General features: G+C 41.4%; 1 non-coding gene across 1 annotated transcript; it reads left to right on the plus strand.

Moving 5' to 3' along the window:
• The first annotated feature begins 2,471 nt into the window (after positions 1-2,471).
• Positions 2,472-2,578, plus strand: LOC114118782 (U6 spliceosomal RNA). The gene has a single exon (XR_003591945.1). It is a non-coding gene; the product is annotated as a U6 spliceosomal RNA (small nuclear RNA).
• Positions 2,579-15,101: the final 12,523 nt, after the last annotated feature.

A 15,101-nucleotide genomic window follows, 5' to 3' on the forward strand; every position in this document is an offset into this window, starting at 1 on the left:
AGCCTTGACTAGACAGACCTTTGTTAGCAAAGTAATGTTTCTGCTTTTTATTATGCTGTCTATGTTGGTCATAACTTTCCTTTCAAGGACTAAGTGTCTTTTAATTTCATGGCTGTAATCACCATCTGCAGTGATTTGGGAGCCCAAAAAAATAAATTCTGACACTGTTTCCACTGTTTCCCCATCTATTTCCCATGAAGTGATGGGACCAGATGCCATGATCTTCGTTTTCTGAATGTTGAGCTTTAAGCCAACTTCTCCACTCTCCTCTTTCACTTTAATCAAGAGGCTCTTTAGTTCTTCTTCACTTTCTGCCATAAGGATGGTGTCATCTGCACATCTGAGATTATTGATATTTCTCCTGGCAATCTTGATTCCAGCTTGTGCTTTGTCCAGCCCAGCATTTCATATTATGTACTCTGCATGTAAGTTAAATAAGCAGGGTGACAATATGCAGCCCTGACGTACTCCTTTTCCTATTTGGAACCAGTCTGTTGTTCCATGTCCAGTTCTAACTGTTGCTTCTTGACCTGCATACAGGTTTCTCAAGAGGCAGGTCAGGTGGTCTAGTATTCCCATCTATGTTACCAGTCATAATTTTAGTTATTATGTGAAAGTGTTATATCTCACAATAGTCACCAAGTTACTTTGTCAGTTGCATTGTAATAATATTTAAATGTGCTTTCTTAAGTCTTTGTTATTATGGACAGTTATGGCTTCTTTCTGATACCTTTTCAAAAATGCTTCCTCTTCAAAAAGATTTATAGAAAGGACTTTTAGGTAAATACAAGTTTCTGGCTTTCAAATCATAATGCTGAATTTGGGTAAGAAATGAAAAACCTGATGGCTTCTAAAAGCTGTTAACAGAAAGGATCAGTTACATAGGACTGAGTGTACTGGTGAATATCATTATGATTTTTATGACTTCTTCCTGAAAAATTACTGGTTTAAATCTGTTTTTCAGGTGTAAGGGAAACCTTCCCCTTAAACTAATTCTGATTGACAGTAATTTGGCTATTTTACCTTTGTAAGAAGCACAAGCTGGAATCAAGATTGCCGGGAGAAGTATCAATAACCTCAGATAAGCAGATGACACGACCCTTATGGCAGAAAGTGAAGAACTAAAGAGCCTCTTGATGAAAATGAAAAAGAGTGAAAAAGTTGGCTTAAAGCTCAATATTCAGAAAATGAAGATCATGGCATCTGGTCCCATCACTTCACAGGAAATAGATGGGGAAACGGTGGAAACAGTGTCAGACTTTATTTTGGGGGGCTCCAAAATCACGCAGATGGTGATTGCAGCCATGAAATTAAAAGACGCTTACTCCTTGGAAGGAAAGTTATGACCAACCTAGATAGTATATTCAAAAGCAGAGACATTACTTTGCCAACAAAGGTCCGTCTAGTCAAGGCTATGGTTTTTCCAATGGTCATGTATGGATGTGAGAGTTGGACTGTGAAGAAGACTGAGAGCCAAAGAATTGATGCTTTTGAGCTGTAGCGTTGGAGAAGACTCTTGAGAGTCCCTCGTACTGCAAGGAGATCCAACCAGTCCATTCTGAAGGAGATCAGCCCTGGGATTCCTTTGGAGGGAATGATGCTAAAGCTGAAACTCCAGTACTTTGGCCACCTCAAGCGAAGAGTTGACTCATTGGAAAAGACTCTGATGCTGGGAGGGATTGTGGGCAGGAGCAGAAGGGGACAACAGAGGATGAAATGGATGGACGGCATTGGTGACTCGATGGACATGAGTCTGAGTGAACTCCGGGAGTTGGTGATGGACAGGGAGGCCTGGTGTGCTGCGATTCATGGGGTCGCAAAGAGTCAAACACGACTGAGCGACTGAACTGAACTGAACTGAAGGAAAACTGAAATGTGCATCATTTTCTCACTACCTGGTCAATCCTGCCAGTAGCCTATGCTTGTCTCAAAATTAAGCCATGCGTGTATGCCTGCCTGGTACAGCGAAACTGCGTGTAGCTCAACAAATCAGTTACAGTTCCTTCGGTTGTTCATTATTGCAGCTGGATTACAACTAGTTTTAGTAATCATTGGTTTGATTTGTTCCTTGTATTAAATTGCTTCTGCTTTGAATCTTCCTCTGTACTATGCCGTTGTCAGTTTTACTAACTACATTACTTATGTTCTGTTTTATGAGATTGTTTTCTCTTACAGTACCCAGTGAGTACCCAGGCTTCCTATAAAGCTTCTGTGACTAAACGTCTTGAGGAAATAGATTATGTATATAACAAAAAATAGTTGTAACAGCATGATTCTAGGTATGGGAAGAAACAACAAGGGAAAATGTCTCCTGAACTGTAATTAGAAGATCCAGAGAATCTTCAATTACCAATAGTTTCTAATCCAAAAATTAACACCGGGAATGGCATATCAAGCATTTTAACAAATATCTCCCAAATACTGGTCAAATTCCTGACCAAGAGGAAAGGATCTGAGAAATGAAATATTTCGTGCTCGCTTCGGCAGCACATATACTAAAATTGGAACGATACAGAGAAGATTAGCATGGCCCCTGCGCAAGGATGACACGCAAATTCGTGAAGCGTTCCATATTTTTATTCACCATTGCAACGAAAAGAATAAAATACTTAGGAATATATCTACCTAAAGAAACTAAAGACCTATATATAGAAAACTATAAAACACTGATGAAAGAAATCAAAGAGGACACTAATAGATGGAGAAATATACCATGTTCATGGATTGGAAGAATCAATATAGTGAAAATGAGTATACTACCCAAAGCAATTTACAAATTCAATGCAATCCCTATCAAGCTACCAGCCACATTTTTCACAGAACTAGAACAAATCATTTCAAGATTTGTATGGAAATACAAAAACCTCGAATAGCCAAAGCAATCTTGAGAAAGAAGAATGGAACTGGAGGAATCAACTTGCCTGACTTCAGGCTCTACTACAAAGCCACAGTCATCAAGACAGTATGGTACTGGCACAAAGACAGACATATAGATCAATGGAACAAAATAGAAAGCCCAGAGATAAATCCACACACATATGGACACCTTATCTTTGACAAAGGAGGCAAGAATATACAATGGAGTAAAGACAATCTCTTTAACAAGTGGTGCTGGGAAAACTGGTCAACCACTTGTAAAAGAATGAAACTAGATCACTTTCTAACACCGCACACAAAAATAAACTCAAAATGGGTTAAAGATCTAAATGTAAGATCAGAAACTATAAAACTCCTAGAGGAGAACATAGGCAAAACACTCTCAGACATAAATCACAGCAGGATCCTCTATGATCCACCTCCCAGAATTCTGGAAATCAAACCAAAAATAAACAAATGGGATCTAATTAAAATTAAAAGCTTCTGCACAACAAAGGAAAATATAAGCAAGGTGAAAAGACAGCCTTCTGAATGGGAGAAAATAATAGCAAATGAAGCAACTGACAAACAACTAATCTCAAAAATATACAAGCAACTTCTGCAGCTCAACTCCAGAAAAATAAACGACCCAATCAAAAAATGGGCCAAAGAACTAAATAGACATTACTCCAAAGAAGACATACGGATGGCTAACAAACACATGAAAAGATGCTCAACATCACTCATTATTAGAGAAATGCAAATCAAAACCACAATGAGGTACCACTTCACACCAGTCAGAATGGCTGCGATCCAAAAATCTGCAAGCAATAAATGCTGGCGAGGGTGTGGAGAAAGGGAACCCTCCTACACTGTTGGTGGGAATGCAAACTAGTACAGCCACTATGGAAAACAGTGTGGAGATTCCTTAAAAATTGCAAATAGATCTACCTTATGACCCAGCAATCCCACTGCTGGGCATACACACCGAGGAAACCAGAATTGAAAGAGACACATGTACCCCAATGTTCATCGCAGCACTGTTTATAATAGCCAGGACATGGAAACAACCTAGATGTCCATCAGCAGATGAATGGATAAGAAAGCTTTGGTACATATACACAATGGAGTATTACTCAGCCGTTAAAAAGAATTCATTTGAATCAGTTCTGATGAGATGGATGAAACTGGAGCCGATTATACAGAGTGAAGTAAGCCAGAAAGAAAAACACCAATACAGTATACTAACACATATATATGGAATTTAGGAAGATGGCAATGACGACCCTGTATGCAAGACAGGGAAAGAGACACAGATGTGTATAACGGACTTTTGGACTCAGAGGGAGAGGGAGAGGGTGGGATGATTTGGGAGAATGACATTCTAACATGTATACTATCATGTGAATTGAATCGCCAGTCTATGTCTGACGCAGGATGCAGCATGCTTGGGGCTGGTGCATGGGGATGACCCAGAAAGATGTTATGGGGAGGGAGGTGGGAGGGGGGTTCATGTTTGGGAATGCATGTAAGAATTAAAGATTTTAAAATTTAAAAAAAAAAAATAAATAAATAAAGAGCCTTTTAAACCACAAAAAAAAAAAAAAAAAAAAAGAAATGAAATATTTCCTGCTGTGTCATTCATCAGTGATTACAGCCTCTCAATGTGAACCTTGAGAAAACTCAGGAAGGAGAAAAATACCTATTATCCAACAGGCATCAGACTGCAGTCACTCCCCAGCCACGATGAGCCCTGAAGAAACTCAGGATATGAGAATACAGGATACAGACCCCAGATAATTGAGGTATGTATCAAGGGAATGATTTCAATGAGCCCTGATTTTGCATCTTCCCATGCATGGAAAAGAAGTAAATTCGTTAATTTGAGTTGCTGCCTCCCAGGCTTGAAGTCCTCAAAATTCCTACTGAATAAAACATAACTCTCAACTTTTAGGTTGTAAATATTTTTAAGTCTACAGATATAAAATAGACACTTTCCAAAGAGAAACAAAAAGAAGCGACATTTGGAACACTGGCCCTGATGGTAGACTTTCCCAGAGATCCATGTGATAGAATGCAACAAGAAGCAATTATAATGGTCATGGACATTTTCTCCACAAGATTGTGAAATGGACATTGACACTGGGGGGATGTTACAGGGAAGAACAGAATCTGACTACATGTTGAATCTGTTTCTTTAACTTTTGCTTCTTGTTGCTTTTGTTCACTAAATGGATTCTGTCTATACATAATGGCTAGCCTTGGGGAGCCCTGCCCTTCTGCTTGAATGTTAAACCGAAGTGCTTTGTTCAGGGAAACATCCTGACATCATCCACCTGTGAATGGCTGCAAGAAGATATTAACACATCCCTTTGCCAAGGAGATCAACCCTGGGATTTCTTTGGAAGGAATGATGCTAAAGCTGAAGCTCCAGTACTTTGGACACCTCATGTGAACAGTTGACTCATTGGAAAAGACTCTGATGCTGGGAGGGATTGGGGGCAGGAGGAGAAGGGGACTACCCAGGATGAGATGGCTGGATGGCATCACGGACTCGATGGACGTGAGTCTGAGTGAACTCTTGGTGTCGGTGATGGACAGGGAGGCCTGGCATGCTGCGATTCATGGGGTCAGAAAGAGTCGGACACGACTGAGCAACTGGACTGAACTGAACTGAACTGAACTTGCCAAGGAACCTGAGCCCTGTCTTGGTTGAAGCTACATGGCTGTCCATCCTATTGAAGCCAAGGCAACTGTTACCTAAACAGAGAATTGAGCTATGGGCTGGAAGGAGTAGAATAGGTCTGGACTGTGGCAGTTAGGGAAACTTTCTGCCTAGTTCTCAGAGCAGATGCTTTACTACACACAGAACCCCAGTGAATAGTTTTGTGACTAAGACCGTCTCTCCCCATTGCCCCATTGAATGTGTGAGTGAGTGAGTCACTCAGTCGTGTATGACTCTTTGCAACCCCACATACTGTAGCCTAACCAGGTTCCTCCGTCCATGGGATTTTCCAGGCAAGAATACTGGAGTGAGTTGCCATTTCCTTCTCCAGGAGATCTTCCCGACCCAGGGATTGAACCCAGGTCTCCTGCATTTTAGGCAAATGCTTTACCGTCTGAGCCACGAGGGAAGACCCATTAGACACAGTTAAAACCCCTTAGAAATATATGCAGTGGAGACAAGCTTCCAGTGCCTAAAGAACACAATACAGAGCTAGGCTCTTATGACCCTCCCTCTGTCACTACCAGGACATCACTCACACTCCATACACACACATTTCAAAGTGGCTTATCTTCCTTCTAGAAATAGTCAAGACTGCTGCCGCCATCTTTCTCCATACCCAGGGAAATTTCCCTTGATCCACTTCCAAAGAACCTCCTCCCTCACACAGTCTTAGGTTTCTTCCAGCTCTTCAGGCTCCCCAGAAGTCCTTCTGGGTTTGATATTCTCTCCTCACTCAACTTCAGTTCAACTATGTGCCCAGAGTGAAATGTCACATGTGGACTCAAGGATCTGAGAAATGCAGGAGTCCAGCTCCAGCAGCCAGGGATTCAACCTGAAGGGGTGAGCGGTGTCAGCGAGAGAAATGAGGCAGCCTCTCAGTTTTCTTGGACTGCCCGTTTATTTCAAGCTTATGATTCTCTTTTATACTTTTACAAAAGCATTAGGTCAGAGGTTTGATATTTTTAGTTCCCAGAGACCCAGATTTATTTTTCTCCAAAAATCATTGTTGCCCCTCAAAAGAAGTTCCTTCGTCAAAGATTCTCATATCTACTTTTTCTCATGTGTCCTTGTGAATACACTGTAACTCATGCTAATGTCTGGGCTGCATACCACATTCTTCAGTTTAATTCTTATCTTTCTAAGTCCTGTTTGCCCCTAGTATCCTAAGCTCACTATTTCTAAGAAAGGGCTTCTAGCTAATAATATCTCTAAAGTCCCTAATCTCTATAAGCTATAGTAGAATATGCTAACATTACAGCATCGTTTAAATCTTTAGCTTCTAATTATTTTAATTATTCCTAAGCCCTAAATTCATCAAACTCCTTTGCCATAAACACTTTCCTCACAAATAAGCTTCAGATAGCAATCCCTCCCATGGTCTCAAGCTGCAGCCTCTGTGCTCACTCTGGAACACTCTTTTGTAAAAGTCCTTGAACAAATGCCAGTGATTGACTTTATGAATTATTCTTTGAGCACAGCTGCAGAAGGCTTTATGCCTTCTCATGCTCCTCTCAAAAACAATAAGCACCTTAATATTCCCTTCAGTCAACTCAGCCGAGGAAAGGAAACAAGAAGTCAGAATCACAAAGCCTAACTCCTTCGTTCTGGGTCCATGCCTACGGAACAAAGGGAGGGGGTTTAGGGCCATGCCTCCATTTTGTCAGTAGTGCCTAATGCGGCTCCCGACAGAGAAATGTCAGAGTCTCTGAGAACACAACCCCAGCCTACAGGCTTACCTACTTCTAAAGCCATTCCCGCAGGCTTGGACACTGACCACTGCTGCCTGGTAACCTCAATGAGAATAGTCAGGATCAGGACCCAGAGAGTGACCTGCTTCAGCAGATACTCAGCATCCAAGTAAAGAAGGAAAAAGTTTGAATTCAAACTGTGGAACGTGGAACTGAAACATTCGGCAGTGGTGGAAGGGCACAGGGCAGGTGGGCCTGTGGGGCGCGGAGACATGAAGGGCTCTGGTAGGAAGGCAAGAACCAGACATTCCTTCCACATTACATAGGAGCAACGCAATTGGCGTCTGCCTTTTTAGGCAATTTATCAACTGGTTTTCAGATTCATAGCATCAAGGTTGTTTTTGATGGTAGCATCTTGATGTTCCCTTTATTTCACTTCTTTACCTATTAACCATAGTTTTGTGTCCCTCACCCTCTCTGCTTCCTGCCTGGCTTTGACTTACTTCAACAGAGACCAGACTTTCTGAACAAAAGTTCAGAACTTTGTCTGATAAACACGTGGGTATTTATGGCCACATGGAACCAAGTGTTTGAAATTAGGGTTGTCTCTGCAGATGCAGGGTGTTTGATTGCTGTATGTACATTATTCCTAAGGAAGCATTTCTTGTACCCCAACCAACATGCAGCAGGACTTTCCTTACTAACGGTCTTTTGTCCTGGAATGCCACCCTCTATCAAAAAAAAACATTACGCAGCCCACATGTCCAAGACCAGAATTCACCAAATGTGTTTCTCATAGTATTACATTATTGTTAACTAGGGTTTCTTGTAAAACTTTTAAAATTATTTTAGTACAATATTTTACACTGTGCAAAATAGAACTAGGCAGTGATGAGAGGGTAATGGGCAGGAAGGCCAGAGGTCCCCAAGGGGCAGGAGGAAATAAACTGCAAGTGGCAGATGTCTTTTCTTCCTTCTCTACACAAAATTAAAAGAGGTTTTTAAAAAAAAAAAATTCTGTGTTGAAGACACATGGTTCTACCTTTAGCTAACCAATGAGCTTTTGTTATGTAATGAAACTATATATTTGCTTTGGAATTTCCCTTTCTTTAAAATGGTTCCACCTAAGACTAACTTTTTTCTTTTCTTAAACCTTGGGCTGATAATGGCTCAACAAACCAGTATTCCTGTCAATTGTTTTATGGCGGGGGATGACACACCTCTTGCCATCCTATCTCAAAAGTGCACATTGTGGGAGAGGGGCCTGGTGAAACTCCCTCAGCCTTGAGGCGTCTCTCTTACCTAATTAAATAGCTTTCTAACAGACAAAAAACCCCTTGCTAAAAACTAGCAAGGGGGCACTCTTTCTGTCCTCTTCTGATGTCTATGTCAGAACCTTTCCCTAACTCTATTATACTTTAATAAAATTTTGCTACACAAAAAGCTCCAAGTAGTCAAGCCTCGTCTCTGACTCCGGATCGAAATCCTCTCCTCTGGAGATCACAAATCCGGTGTAACACATGGCTAGCAGCAGCAACCTTTCTGTGACAAGCCCACCTCCCACCTCTTTCTGCTGTCAACCCTATCCTCTTCCCAGAGGAAACCAGGGTTATCTGTTTTATTAAAGTCCTTCCATAGATGTGATTTGCAACTAAAAACGAATGCAATCTATTTTCGTTTTTACAACTGCCTTCAGTTTTTCTCCTGGTTCATGGTGAAAGTGAAAGAAAAAAGTTGCTCAGTCGTTTCCGACTCTTTGCAACCCCATGGACTATATAGTCCATGGAATTCTTTAAGCCAGAATACTGCAGTGGATAGAATTTCCCTTCTCTGGGGGATCTTCCCAACCTAGGGATCAAACCCAGATCTCCAGCATTGCAGGTGGATGGATTCTTTACCAGCTAAGCCACAAGAGAAGCCCAAGAATACTGGAGTGGGTAGCATACACCTTTCACTATATCTGAGTGTATTTCAAATGATTGTCTTTGTACTGATATCATGGCTCCATTGTTCATGGACTAGAGTCCTAGAACAAAAATTTTCTACCGTCTCTTAAATTTTAAAGTACCTGAAAGGATAGGGTGGACAAAACTAGCAAATAAAAATAACAAATGCTTAACTGAACTTGATTTTTGAATTTCACAGAAACGACAATTAATTTTTAGTATAACTGTGTCCTATGCAATATTTGGAAATAGTTTTACCACAAATTCTTTCTCTGATTATATGAGTGAGATTTACAGTTACCTCAATATATGCTTTTTATCTGGCAACACTTCCAAATAAAGTGTAACATGCTAAACCATTAATAGTTATTCATCTTTTGAGAAAGAGAATGGGCAGTCAATAGAAGTGCATATTTTGTGTCCAACACAAAACACAATTGCAAACATGTACAAACCCTTCAGACTCTTTGGAGGAAGTTGATTTGGAAGAGCCATCATATAGCATTCAATGTTTAGACTTTTAGTAAGGCTAAGGCAGAAGTAAGGAACAAGAAGGCAAAAATATTCTCTTTCCTTGTGTTAAAGGGACGAAATATCCGACAGCCCTGGTTTTTCTAGGTTTTAAAAATCCACTACCCGTGAAATGGATGTGTGCCTTCAGATAATGTCAAGAGTTTACCTACCAATATCCATTCTCCATTCACACAAACCCACTTCCATCTAAATCCTAGCCTGCAAGCCCAGCTTATAAGCTTGTGAATTTCCTGTTTGCATCACATTCCCTTGCTCTTTAGAACCTGGTCACATCTGCACAGAAATCATGGGAACATCTCATCTAAAAAAATTTGCCTGATTCTTATTTTCATATTGTGAATCAGTCAGGTTATCACTATCAAATGATATGAAAGAGTATTCACATTTGTGTTGGGAGAAGAATTGTTAAGAATCTTGTCAAGGGAGATGAAGGGTGAAAACCTCAGAGGTCTGCAAAACTAATATCTTGAGAAACAAGAGTCACTCCCTGCTATAGCAGCAATACTGATTATGCGGTGTTGGGGAAAGAGAGGTTTAGAAGGACAGTTTCACACTGTGAAAATGACTCCTGTTGGTGCATAAGAAGCTCCTTTCCCCTTGCAAGGGAAAACATTTCAAAAGAAAATGAGAAGATGAGGTGAGAGTATTTCAAGCAATATCATGGTGAAATATGTACCAAGAAACTCCTTTTGGGGACTGAAAAAATAACTTGGAAATATCACTCAGTACTTGAGCTTTTATCATGAAGGAAAACTTTAAGTTAAGATTCTCAACCTATAACTTCATGCTAGAGGGATGGTGAGGCAAAATATTGCACACAGGCACTCAAGAAAAGAAAGCTTCCTTGTGGCTTTGTCCTCTTGTTAAGTCATTCTATTAGTTATTTATAAGATTCTTACTCATAACTGGGATACAATATTGAATGCATCTTCTCAGTGCCACTGATATAGAAATTGCATTGTGGAATAACTACCCTGTCATAATTCTGTAATCATTTTTGTACTATTACAAAATACTGCACCCCAGAGACATATATTCAAATCAGCCCAAATATAAATTGGGAGGACCAGTTGTGGAAGGGAGTATTTAAATTCCTTTAGATCATTACCTCTGACTATTTCTGCAGAGAGGCTGGGCACAGGTATTGACTACAGAGACAAAACATCTCTGGACAAGGATCACAAGCATCAGAAGACAGTTCATCTGCCACACCACTACGGAACATTGAAGAAACAAAGACATACCATGTTTGTGAAAATGAAGAAGAACTTAAGAGCCTCCTGATGAAAGTGAAAGAGGAGAGTGAAAAAGCTGGCTTAAAACTCAACATTCAAAAAATTAAGATCATGGCATCCGGTCCTGGATGGGAAATAGATGGGAAAACAATAGAAACAGTGACACACTCTTAACTTCTTGGGCTCCAAAATCACTGCAGATGGTGACTGCAGCCATGAAATTAAAAGACACTTGCTCCTTGGAAGGAAAGCTATGACAAACCTAGACAGTATATTAAAAAGCAAGACATTAATGTATCGACAAAGGTCCATCTACTCAAAGCAATGATTTTTCCGTTAGTCATGTATGGATGTGACAGTTGGACCATAAAGAAACCTGAATGCCAAAGGATTGATGCTTTTGCACTGTGGTGTTGGAGAAGACTCTTGAGAGTCTCTTGGACTGCAAGGAGATCCAACCAGTCCATCCTAAAGGAAATCAGTCCTGAATATTCATTGGAAGGACTGATGCTGAAACTGAAACTCCAATACTTTGGCCCCCTGATGCGAGGAACTGACTCATTGGAAAAGATCCTGATGCTGGGAAAGATTGAAGGCAGGAGGAGAAGGGGACAACAAAGGATGAGATGGTTGGATGGCATCACCAACTCAATGGACATGAGTTTGAGAGAGTTCCAGGAGTTGGTGATGGACAGAGAGAACTGCTGTGCTGCAGTCCAAGGGGTTGCAAAGATTCAGACGCAATTGAGCGACTGAACCGATTGACAGCACTAATACATGCTCCATGCACACAGAAGCCCTGAATGGAGAATTGTCACCCTCAACCCCAAGTGGTTCGAGGTTCAGCTTGATAAGTGTAGGTGGCTTGTGGCTGTGTGTGATTTGAGTTCCTGGGGCTGTTAGGTAAGTATTCTGGCAGATGTGAGGATTCAGTAGACTATGTAGGTTATGTATATGTTCAGAAGTCTGGAGTATTTGTATTCTAGGGCTGTGGGATTGCATGTGGGTCTTTTTGGAGTTATACATGAGACAGCTGTGTACTTGGTGACCCTGTGTGTGTATGTATTCACTGTGTACATCTCAGTGGTATCTTGGTTACACATGTTTGTGTTTAGGCCCATGTTGTGTGTGTTTATATATATACTTGTTGAGAGTGGCATGGAAATATTCAGAGTGAGTAGGGCTTTGTCTGTAAAACTTTAGATAGTAAAAGTTGCTCTGTGTGTATATTTATTTAAGATGAGGGTAGAAATGTAAGTGTGTGTTCAGAATATGTATACACACATATATATGTGTATATATGTGTGTGTGTGTTATCCTTTTGCTTATATATCTGCGGTGGGAATTGAGGGTCCTACTCAGGGTGTAAGTGGATTGTGTGCGCATATTCATATGAAAAGATTTGGGATGTGCTGGAACTGGTTCATGCTAGCTTCGGATAGTCAATGATATGTATCTTCTCCCAGCTCTGCGTTCAGTGATGTCAAGTAGGTAGCTTGAAATTGACCATGGTGGGAACATTTATGTAGATACCACAAACGAAGTCCTTCCTGCCTTTCTCAAAGAGCTTTTTATTAAGTATTTATCAGCACACACTGATGTGTGTTTAGAAGTATGTATGTGTCAGCACGAATGTTTGGGCATCAGTGGGAACATTGTAGGACCCTCCTATGGGATTGTGCATGTGGCTTCTGGGGTTTGGGGCCCTTGTATGTGTGAATGGACTCTCATCATTCTGAGTCATTGCATTGTTCCTATCAGGTGGATCAAAGGATTCCCATCAGTGTTGGGGATTCCCAGCAGAAATCATGCAGATGGATAGAGGGATGTCTGTACCTCAGGCTGGTGGGTGCTCCTTCAGCATTTATGTGGTGGATCCTAGCATCTGGGCCCCTAGAGGGGTGGGTCTGGTGGACAGATGGCCATGCAGAGGAGAACCCTCAGAGGTGTGTTGTTGGTGTAACAGGCAGCAGTCAAAAGTCATGGTGCTTCCTGGATAAGAGGTCAGATAACCAAGTGCTCCCGCATGAAAAGCCCCTGCGAATTGGTGGGACATCTCCAGGTGGTGCTGGCTCTTCTGTGGCACAGCTGATGGGCAAGACACCCTCCACATTGAATCCAGGTGGTGAAAGTCTACAAAGTCATGTGTCCCTGAACCCAGCTGCCCTAGATAGGATGAGGAATATTGAGTATCAATCTGCTCAGCTGTATCACCAGGTCTCAACCAACCAGTGTGTATGTGCTCAGTCATGTCTGACTCTTTGCATCCTCATAGACTGCAGCCTTCCAGGCTCCTCTGTCCATGGATTTTCCCAGGCAAGAATACTGGAGTGGTTTGCCATTTTCTCCTTCTGGGGATCTCTCTCACCATGGGATCAAACTCAGGGATCCAGGGATCAATCCACATTGCAGATGGATTCCTTACTAGTAAAGCACCAGGGAAACCCTTCAACCAGCCTAAATGTGTGGAAGCCTAACATCTCAGGGATACACAGGACCTCTCGGGATAAGTGAACTGACAAGGACGAAGATGGGTGTTTTGCAGAAAGTTTTCACTTTAGTCTCAGATTCAAAGAATTCATTAACAAAATAAGCCATTTGTTACATGCAAATAAAATTCCTAAATTTATTAGGGAATTACCTAGCTTTCTTTCAATATACTAATGTTAAAAGAAAAGAGAAATAGAAACAGCAGAGGATACATCAAATTGGGTTTTGACCAACACCCAGATTTAAACAACACTAGGAAGTCCCAGGACACAGCATATCTGGAGTCCCAGTTGGGAAACATTTCCAGGCAATGTGTGTGCTCTGTAAGTGGGACTTCAAATACTGCAGCTTGGGATTCCAGTTTATAATCTGAGGACTCAAACTGATACCACCATCAGTGTGTGAGCAAATTGCAGCCCTGGTTTCATGTTAATACTCTTTGTTTATCATGTAAAACTGGAAAGTTGTTAAGCCTGGGGCTGAGCTTACCAGGGTCCCTCCAGTTCAGTTCACTCAGTCAGTCTTGTCTGACTCTGGGACCCCATGGACTGCAGCACTCCAGGGTTCCCTATCCATCACCAACTCCCAGAGCTTGCTCAAACCCATGTCCATAGAGCTGGTGATGCTAACCAACCACCTCATCCTCTGTCGTCCGCTTCTCCTGCCTTCAATCTTTCCCAGCACCAGGGTCTTTTCCAGTGAGTCAGTTCCTCACATCAGGTTACCAAAGTATTGGAGTTTCAGCTTCAACATCAGTCCTTCCAATGAACATTCAGGGCCGATCTCCTTCAGGATGGACTGGTTGGATCTTGTTGCAGTCCATGGGACTCTCAAGAGTCTTCTGCAACACTGCACTTCAAAAGCATCAATTCTTCAGCGCTCAGCTTTCTTCACAGTCCAACTCTCACATCCATACATGACCATTGGAAAAACCATAGCCTTGACTAGACAGACCTTTGTTGGCAAAGTAATGTCTCTGCTTTTGAATATGCTATCTAGGTTGGTCATAACTTTCCTTCCAAGGAGTAAGCATCTTCTAATTTCATGGCTGCAATCACCATCTGCAGTGATTTGGGAGCCCAGAAAAATAAAGTCTGACACTGTTTCCACTGTTTCCCATCTATTTCCCATGAAGTGATGGGACCAGATGCCATGATCTTCATTTTCTGAATGTTCAGCTTTAAGCCAACTTTTCCACTCTCCTCTTTCACTTTAATCAAGAAGCTCTTTAGTTCTTCTTCACTTTCTGCCATAAGGGTGGGGTCATCTGCATATCTGAGATTATTGATATTTCTCCTGGCAATCTTGATTCCAGCTTGTGCTTCTTCCAGCCCAGCGTTTCTCATGATGTACTCTGCATAGAAGTTAAATAAGCAGGGTGACAATATAGAGCCTTGACGTTCTCCTTTTCCTATTTGGAACCAGTCTGTTGTTCCATGCCCAGTTCTAACTGTTGCTTCCTGACCTCCATATAGGTTCTCAAGAAGCAGGTCAGGTGGTCTTGTATTCCCATCTCTTTCAGAATTTTCCACAATTTTTGTGATCCCCACAGTCAAAGGCCTTGGCATAGTCAATAGAGCAGAAATAGATGTTTCTCTGGAACTCTCTTGCTTTTTCGATGATC

This window comes from Ovis aries, chromosome 16 (assembly GCF_016772045.2).
Source record: "Ovis aries strain OAR_USU_Benz2616 breed Rambouillet chromosome 16, ARS-UI_Ramb_v3.0, whole genome shotgun sequence".
Classification (NCBI taxonomy): Eukaryota; Metazoa; Chordata; class Mammalia; order Artiodactyla; family Bovidae; genus Ovis; species Ovis aries.